An 8461-nucleotide genomic window follows, 5' to 3' on the forward strand; every position below is an offset into this window, starting at 1 on the left:
AACCAATATTTAAGAGGGGTATTTATTAACAAAACCCTCTGTGCTCGTGTACCGCCCCAACGTCAATAGCTGGGCTGCTACTCGGATCCGGATCCACGGTGGCTCGAGGGGTCTCCGAACCCGGGAGGGGTCACACGGACACTCGAAATAAAAGGGGGTATTTACATGGGATTTTGTGTTTAGAGTTTGTGACGCCACCCACGGTGTGTGATAAGATGGAGTACCACCGCTGCTGTTGGGAGCACCCGGTGGCGATGGGATGGCAGCCAGGTGTTTAACCTCTCCGTGGGTTACTGGACCTCCCTGAAGCCAGGACGTATACACCCGGCTTCATGACGTACCGGAAGAAGCACACTGATCCTATACCCAGCATCTGAGGCGGTGACAACGGACACATGTACGCGTGTCAACACCAATGACACTGGGCAATGGGCCACTGTGGGCATGATAACATGCTAAGAGGGCGGACTAGTGGGGTGAACTAAGCCTTTGCTACTAGTCCCTGGCCTCATTAGCATATCATAAAGGATCTTTATAAATACTCTTTCTAAAGATCTCTTTATCTATGCTACTAGATACAGGGACGGATAGGCAGGGATTAGTAATTTTCACCCCGATCTGCTCGTGATGCTGGCTGCATATTGCACCTGACAGGTTCCCTTTAAGCTAAGTTGGGACCCCCAAATTATATTTCCCTGTATCTTAAAATCTGTCCAGCTGTGGGCTAAAGATATAAATCAAGTGATACAACCAACACAGAATGTTAAAGTGTGGATCACTTAATAGTCATCTTGGATATACTAGCTACAATTTGTGACCAGGAAAAAGCTTTTTATCTGATTTTAAAAAGTATTCATACCCCGTGACCTTTTCCACATCTTTTCACATTACACCCACAAACCTAAATGTATTTTATTGGGATTTTATATGATTTATCAACACAAAGTAGCAAGTATTTAAATAGTGTAAAGGAAATGGTACATGGTTTTCTAAATATTTTATTGTCAGAGAGGAAGACAACTTGAATGCTAGTGCCACCTACTGGAAGTAATGATCCAAAATGATCCAAAAAGTAAAAAATGAGCCCTTAGTGACTTAGAGTATCTGGTTTGGAGTTTATCCTATTAGCATATATCCAAATCAGATTTCTTGCTTTGCACTGAGGAGGGGCAAATACCACAAAACATGTGTCTGCAAATAGAGTATCTGGTTTGGCTTCTATCCTAGGTCATGTAGCTCATTGAAGTGTTGATTTTGACTTTTTGGATTGCGACGTCAAAAGTAGATGGCATTAAAGTTCTAGAAATCTGTCTTCTGAAGAGGCAATTAGCATATTTAGTTTTTTAGAAGAGAATTGCGTGGCCTATAAGTCTCCTTACACAAACCGGTCAGACATGGTACTCTCCACAAGGAGAGAGGCTACCCTTTAGACCTCAAGAAAGCACATTTTTTCACAATCCATTTTCAAAACTACATAGTCAAAAAATGGGACAGAAAACGTGGCCACATGGTCTACCAAACACCATCGAGAAGTGGGACAACAAAGCAATGGCTTCTAAGGAATGGGGAACAAAATCAGAGCATATCTGAAAACCAAAGAATGAAGTTCAAAACACCAGACAGCAAAAACGTCTATCAAGACCAAGAACTGGAGCACCAAGGTACAAAAACAGTAAAGTAGAAGACATCAGAGAATGAAGGAGAAAACACCACATAGACTCAGGCCTAACAATCACATGCCAAGAAGTAGGAGGACTCCAAACCTACCGACACTAGAGAATGGGGGACAAAAGCACCTGGACATTAAGTAACAGAGCAGAAAACAGTAGACAGGTGCAAGCGCTAAAAAATACCACCATGAAATGGAGCATCAAACAAAGGATGAGGCACCTTTACAGTGCTGACCACTGAGCTATTGTACAGTGTGGACCACTGAGCCACCATACATTGCTGACCACTGAAGAGCTACCTTACAGTGCTGACCACTGAAGAGCTACCTTACAGTGCTGACCACTGAGCCACTATACAGTGCTGATCATTGAACCACCATACAGTGCTGACCACTGAGGAGCTACCTTACAGTGCTTACCACTGAACCACCTTACAGTGCTTACCACGGAGGAGCTACCTTACAGTGCTGACGACTGAGACACCTTACAGTGCTTACCACTGGGCCACCTTACAGTGATGACCACTGAGCTATCGTACAGTGAGGCCCATTGAGCCACTGCACAGTGCTATGCACCTGAGCCACTGCACAGTGCTAACCACTGAGCCACCACACCGAACATAATCTCGCGCCTGCGCAGGGAGACCGCTGTTTGCGCAGGTGCACTTTGCACTGCACTGCTGCGGGGTGCTGACAACGCATGCACAGGTAGGTTAAAGGCTCTGCCCGCAGCAGGACAAAGAAAAGCCCACCTGCGCGAACCACGGTCTCCCTGCGCAGGCACAAGATTATATTCAGCACCCCCTGAGGAAAAGAATGCTTGAAACGTGCATCGGGGCATAGCGGCATGCAGGACACCACCTCTGACCAATTTAAAGGTATACTAAATTCCTAATCAAATTTGCACTTCACATGCACTTTATATTATTAGGCTATATTTATTATACCTTTCATGTAATATTATATATAACTACACATTATTTTAAAATAATCTTGCACTTGGCACTTTATTACTTATATGTTATATATAATCAACTGATATTTTTACATGATTGGTCATTGCACTAGGCACTTTCATAACCTGACAAACCGCTGCTAATAGTTTTGGGAATTTGATACAGTCTTATATTTTCTATGAATATGCAATATATGTTATTTTTAACAATCTAAATAAAATTATTATTTTATCATGAAATTATCACCATCCCCTTTATTTTGAACCCGTTATGGCTTCTCTTTTAAAGGCTTTTTGATATTTAGTAAGATTATATTCGGCTATGTGGATGATACAGGACGCGTCATCCACAGCAATCACATCGGGAGGATGGCGATTCACAGCCGAGAGGAGGGACAGGAGCTGTTGAAATGACGCCAATCGAAAGGACTAGACGCACCGAGGGCGGAGGTTTCCTGCAATCACATCCACTTTATTTATACATTTAGGCCGTGTTCACATGTAGAGTAAATGCTGCTTTTTTTTTTTTTGCTGCTTTTCTTGCAGACATTCTGCAGTGTTTAACTGTCCAAGCAAAGTGGATGGGATTTCATGAAAGCCTCTGCAAGTGTGAAGACGCTGCTGAAACGTGTGTGCCGCCCCTGCAGCGGTCCGAAGCGCTCGCATCCGGGGCGATTATTCGTGGCTCGAGGGTCTCCGGACCCGGGGGCTAGGGGGCCACACTCGAATTAAAAAAGGGGCTATTTACAAGGGAGATGTAGTTTGTGACGCCACCCGTGGTGTACGGTAATTGGGAGTACCGCCGCTGCCGTTGGGAGTGCCCGGGGAGATGGAGTGGGGCAGCCAGATGTCGTCACCCTCCATGGGTAGGGGAGGCCCCGGGGCTCTGGATAGTGGGGATGCAGGGGTCACTCAGGTACTCACTCAGTCAATAAGCAGACGCTGACAACCGGGTAAACCAAATCTCGGGGCATCGCTGCCGCTTGAGGGGAGCACGTCCCGGTCCAGTCTTCTATGGTGTTGCCTGGTGATCCGTGACCTGCCTCCTGGCACTAAGTTTAACTTCAATGTGGTGGCCCAGTAGTCTGAAACTTGTCAGGCCCCGCTGCCCACTGTGGCTAAGTGTGCGAGCTTGCTCTCAGGGCTCACTCTTGGGATTTTCTGGACCATTTGATTGGAAAGCCCTATCCTTCTCGTTGCGCTAGTGCCCCGATTTTGGAGCTGGTGGGAACAGATCATAAAGGCTCAGCTCTCCTCAGGTAAATTGTCGGGTTGCCTGAAGCTTCTCCCCGACCTAGGGTCCATGTACCCAGTTGTGCCTTTGGTCCCACACCGGTGACAGTGCCAGGCTGCTGACCGTCCTCCTCGACAGGTTCAGGCACCTAGCCGCAATCCCCTGCGACCGGGGTCTGACTCCTCTAGGTCCAGACCACCGTCTGCTACCTAGACAGCTTAATTTGGGAGCCACCACTCCCAACCTCCTCTGAGCTCCTCACAGCTCAAGGGTCCCTCACTAACTGACTACAGACTACACTCCTCACCTACCCTCCCTGACCCTCCAGGTGGGCGACTCTATTCCACTCAAGCCGTCAACTGGTGTGCCTGGTGGGCGTGGTGCAGGGTGTATCTAGGATTTGATTTTTGTTGGAGGCAACATCATTAGATAGGGACCCAGAACCATGAGGGATTTGAATACTGCACGGGAGGTAGATTGTGCAGTACCCTGTGACAACCTGATAGGCCAGGGGTGTCACACGTGCACTTTTATGCAACGTGTGAACACGGCCTTACAGGCACAAAAAAGCCACACGTCATATAGTGAAGCTTATATAAATATGAGAAAGTTCTGGCTGATACGACTTTGAATGAACAGTCCAAGGCGTCTGCTCAACATCTCTTACTGCCAAATGGGTGTGGCTAGGGGCATGGTCAAGTTTACTTTGTCCCTCTTTCTGTCTTTCAAAAGTTGGGAGGTATCCAAAAACATAGTATTTATGCAACATATGAACGCGGCCGTACAGACAGCAAAAAGTAACATGTCATATGAATCTTACGTATAAATGAGAAAGTTATGGCTGCTACAACCATGAAAGAACAAAAAATAAATCTACAGATCCCAACTAGAGAGGAGCAGGACGCACAGATGGCGTCTCACTGGCACCGGAAAACCAAAAGGACATTAGAAGGGAAGAGATTTGCGGCCTCCCGCCCAGCCGCCAGGTACCACTGACCTGGGCCGGAGTCCCATGAATCGATCCGCTCAGCTCTAGTTCCAATTGGCCTGGATATAATGGTCAGACCGGCATTTGGGTCTATGCCCTGCAGTCTCGGGCATCTGCTGAATGTCCCTTCTGATATCTCTTCCTCTCCAGGTAGAAAGAAATGTGGCAAAGGGGCGTAACCACACACTACATCTTCCATCACTCTTCCTTATCTGTAAAAGCTGAGAGATATGACACAGACATAGGTAGATATATGGATACAGACATATCCATGCATGAAAGACTAGACATGTAGGGACAAGCTACAAAAAATAAATCATATCAATATATATATATATATATATATATATATATATACATATATATATACAGTGCCTACAAGTAGTATTCAACCCCCTGCAGATTTAGCAGGTTTCCACATTCGGAATTAACTTGGCATTGTGACATTTGGACTGTAGATCAGCCTGGAAGTGTGAAATGCACTGCAGCAAAAAAGAATGTTATTTCTTTTTTTATTTTTTTTTTTTTAAATTGTGAAACGTTTATTCAGAGGGTCATTTATTATTCAACCCCTCAAACCACCAGAATTCTGTTTGGTTCCCCTAAAGTATTAAGAACTATTTCAGGCACAAAAAACAATGAGCTTCACATGTTTGGATTAATTATCTCTTTTTCCAGCCTTTTCTGACTAATTAGGACCCTCCCCAAACTTGTGAACAGCACTCATACATGGTCAACATGGGAAAGACAAAGGAGCATTCCAAGGCCATTAGAGACAAGATCGTGGAGGGTCACAAGGCTGGCAAGGGGTACAAAACCCTTTCCAAGGAGTTGGGCCTACCTGTCTCCACTGTTGGGAGCATCATCCGGAAGTGGAAGGCTTATGGAACTACTGTTAGCCTTCCACGGCCTGGACAGCCTTTGAAAGTTTCCACCCGTGCCGAGGCCAGGCTTGTCCAAAGAGTCAAGGCTAACCCAAGGACAACAAGGAAGGAGCTCCGGGAAGATTTCATGGCAGTGGGGACATTGGTTTCAGTCAATACCATAAGTAACGTACTCCACCGCAATGGTCTCCGTTCCAGACGAGCCCGTAAGGTACCTTTACTTTCAAAGCGTCATGTCAAGGCTCGTCTACAGTTTGCTCATGATCACTTGGAGGAGTCTGAGACAGATTGGTTCAAGGTTCTCTGGTCTGATGAGACCAAGATCGAGATCTTTGGTGCCAACCACACACGTGACGTTTGGAGACTGGATGGCACTGCATACAACCCCAAGAATACCATCCCTACAGTCAAGAATGGTGGTGGCAGCATCATGCTGTGGGGCTGTTTCTCAGCCAAGGGGCCTGGCCATCTGGTCCGCATCCATGGGAAGATGGATAGCACGGCCTACCTGGAGATTTTGGCCAAGAACCTCCGCTCCTCCATCAAGGATCTTAAGATGGGTCGTCATTTCATCTTCCAACAAGACAACGACCCAAAGCACACAGCCAAGAAAACCAAGGCCTGGTTCAAGAGGGAAAAAATCAAGGTGTTGCAGTGGCCTAGTCAGTCTCCTGACCTTAACCCAATTGAAAACTTGTGGAAGGAGCTCAAGATTAAAGTCCACATGAGACACCCAAAGAACCTAGATAACTTGGAGAAGATCTGCATGGAGGAGTGGGCCAAGATAACTCCAGAGACCTGTGCCGGCCTGATCACCTCTTATAAAAGACGATTATTAGCTGTAATTGCAAACAAGGGTTATTCCACAAAATATTAAACCTAGGGGTTGAATAATAATTGACCCACACTTTTATGTTGAAAATTTATTAAAATTTAACTGAGCAACATAACTTGTTGGTTTGTAAGATTTATGCTTCTGTTAATAAATCCTGCTCTTGTTTGAAGTTTGCAGGCTCTAACTTATTTGCATCTTATCAAACCTGCTAAATCTGCAGGGGGTTGAATACTACTTGTAGGCACTGTGTATATATATATATATATATATATATATATATATACACACTAGCTGTACTACCCGGCTTCGTCCGGGTTAATAACTGTTGTTAACAACATAGAATGTATTAACAAAAATGTATTCTGCACACAAAAAACACAGAACAAATAGATATAAATGTAATTATTAAAAGGCAAAAACTAAGCTAATAGAAGCATTTCACAACATATATTTCAACACCACAGATATTCCACACAGATTTAACTAAATTGGCCAAGTAATGTGCTCCGTCTGTCTCTTTACCTGTCTGTCTGTTTCCCTGTCTGACTGTCTCTGTCTCTCTCTTTTTTTGTCTGTCTCTATCTCTCTGTTTCTTTCCCCATCAGTCTCTTTCCAGGTCAGTCTCTTTCCAGGTCAGTCTCTTTCCAGATCTATCTCTGTCTGTCTCTTTCACCGTTTGTCTCTGTCTCTCTGTCTCTTTCCCTGTCTGTCTCTTTCCCTGTCTGTCTCTGTCTGTCTCTCTCTCTGTCTGTCTCTCTATCTGTCTCTATCCATCTCCACACCAACGTCTTATTACCTCACATATAAGCTTCTTATACTATGAATGTCTTTTGTTCCTATAGCAACCACTCACAGCTCCTACTGTGACGCCCTGGACTAGCCAGGTAGTCTTATACATACCAACATACACACCCCCACCCTAGGCAGTTACACCAGCCAAACCAAAAACCCTTGTTGCCTCCCTGCAGGGTCTGATGTCCACACCAGGTGGGGCGGAGTCAGGCGGTTGGCTCCACCCACCGAGGAGTTCACAGGCCTGGAGGCAAGAAAAGGTGTCAGATGAGTTTTGGAGGTGAAAGTGAGAGGAGTGAACACTTGAAGTGTCTGGATTGGAGCCCAGACACTGACAGCAAGGTTGGCAGCCGGTGGTGGCCGTCTGCAGGAGTTGGTGGAACTCCGCAGAGCCATAAGGACCGGGGTCGGGCGTCGGCCCGCCGGTACCGGACCGGGGAATGGAGTGAAGCTAAGCACACAGGCAGGGCCATCAGACCCCGACCAGGCTTGGAGCTGCCGTCAATAGTCAAATCCGAATGTGACAGGAACCCCTGGGGTTCCCTAACAACCAAGTCCCGATTGAATGCAACCGTCCACCCAGAGAGGATATACAGCCACCGCCACAGGCTAAAGATCCAAGGGCCAGCGCCTGCAGGCAAAGCGGGCTCCTACGGCACCTATACGCCGGGGAGCGGACTACCGGTGGGCAACCACAGGAGTCAAGAACATTTACAAAGGCACAGGGAAAGACAGCCACCATCAGCCGTCCGGGGAGAGCACAACAACAACACTGCAGCCGGCTGCGGGACCCGTCCATCCGGCCGTTTGGGTTTACCAGGACTTTGTCAGTGATTGTCTGAGTGAGTACACCGGTGCCGTCCCGGCACCGCGCCGCGCAGTCCCTGCATCCAGCCATCCAGCCTCCCCGTTACACCGCCGGGTCCCCGGATCACCAACCCCCTACCCACGGAGGGGACAACATCCCAACTGCGCCCCACCATCTTTCCCGGGATCCCCGTTACCAGCAGCGGTGGTGCCATCATCACCCCGTCCCGTGAGTGGCGTCACGAACAATCTCCATAACCAAAACCACCCCTTTTCACTCACGGGCAAGGAGCGCTG

This window comes from Anomaloglossus baeobatrachus, chromosome 9 (genome assembly GCF_048569485.1).
Source record: "Anomaloglossus baeobatrachus isolate aAnoBae1 chromosome 9, aAnoBae1.hap1, whole genome shotgun sequence".
Lineage (NCBI taxonomy): Eukaryota > Metazoa > Chordata > Amphibia > Anura > Aromobatidae > Anomaloglossus > Anomaloglossus baeobatrachus.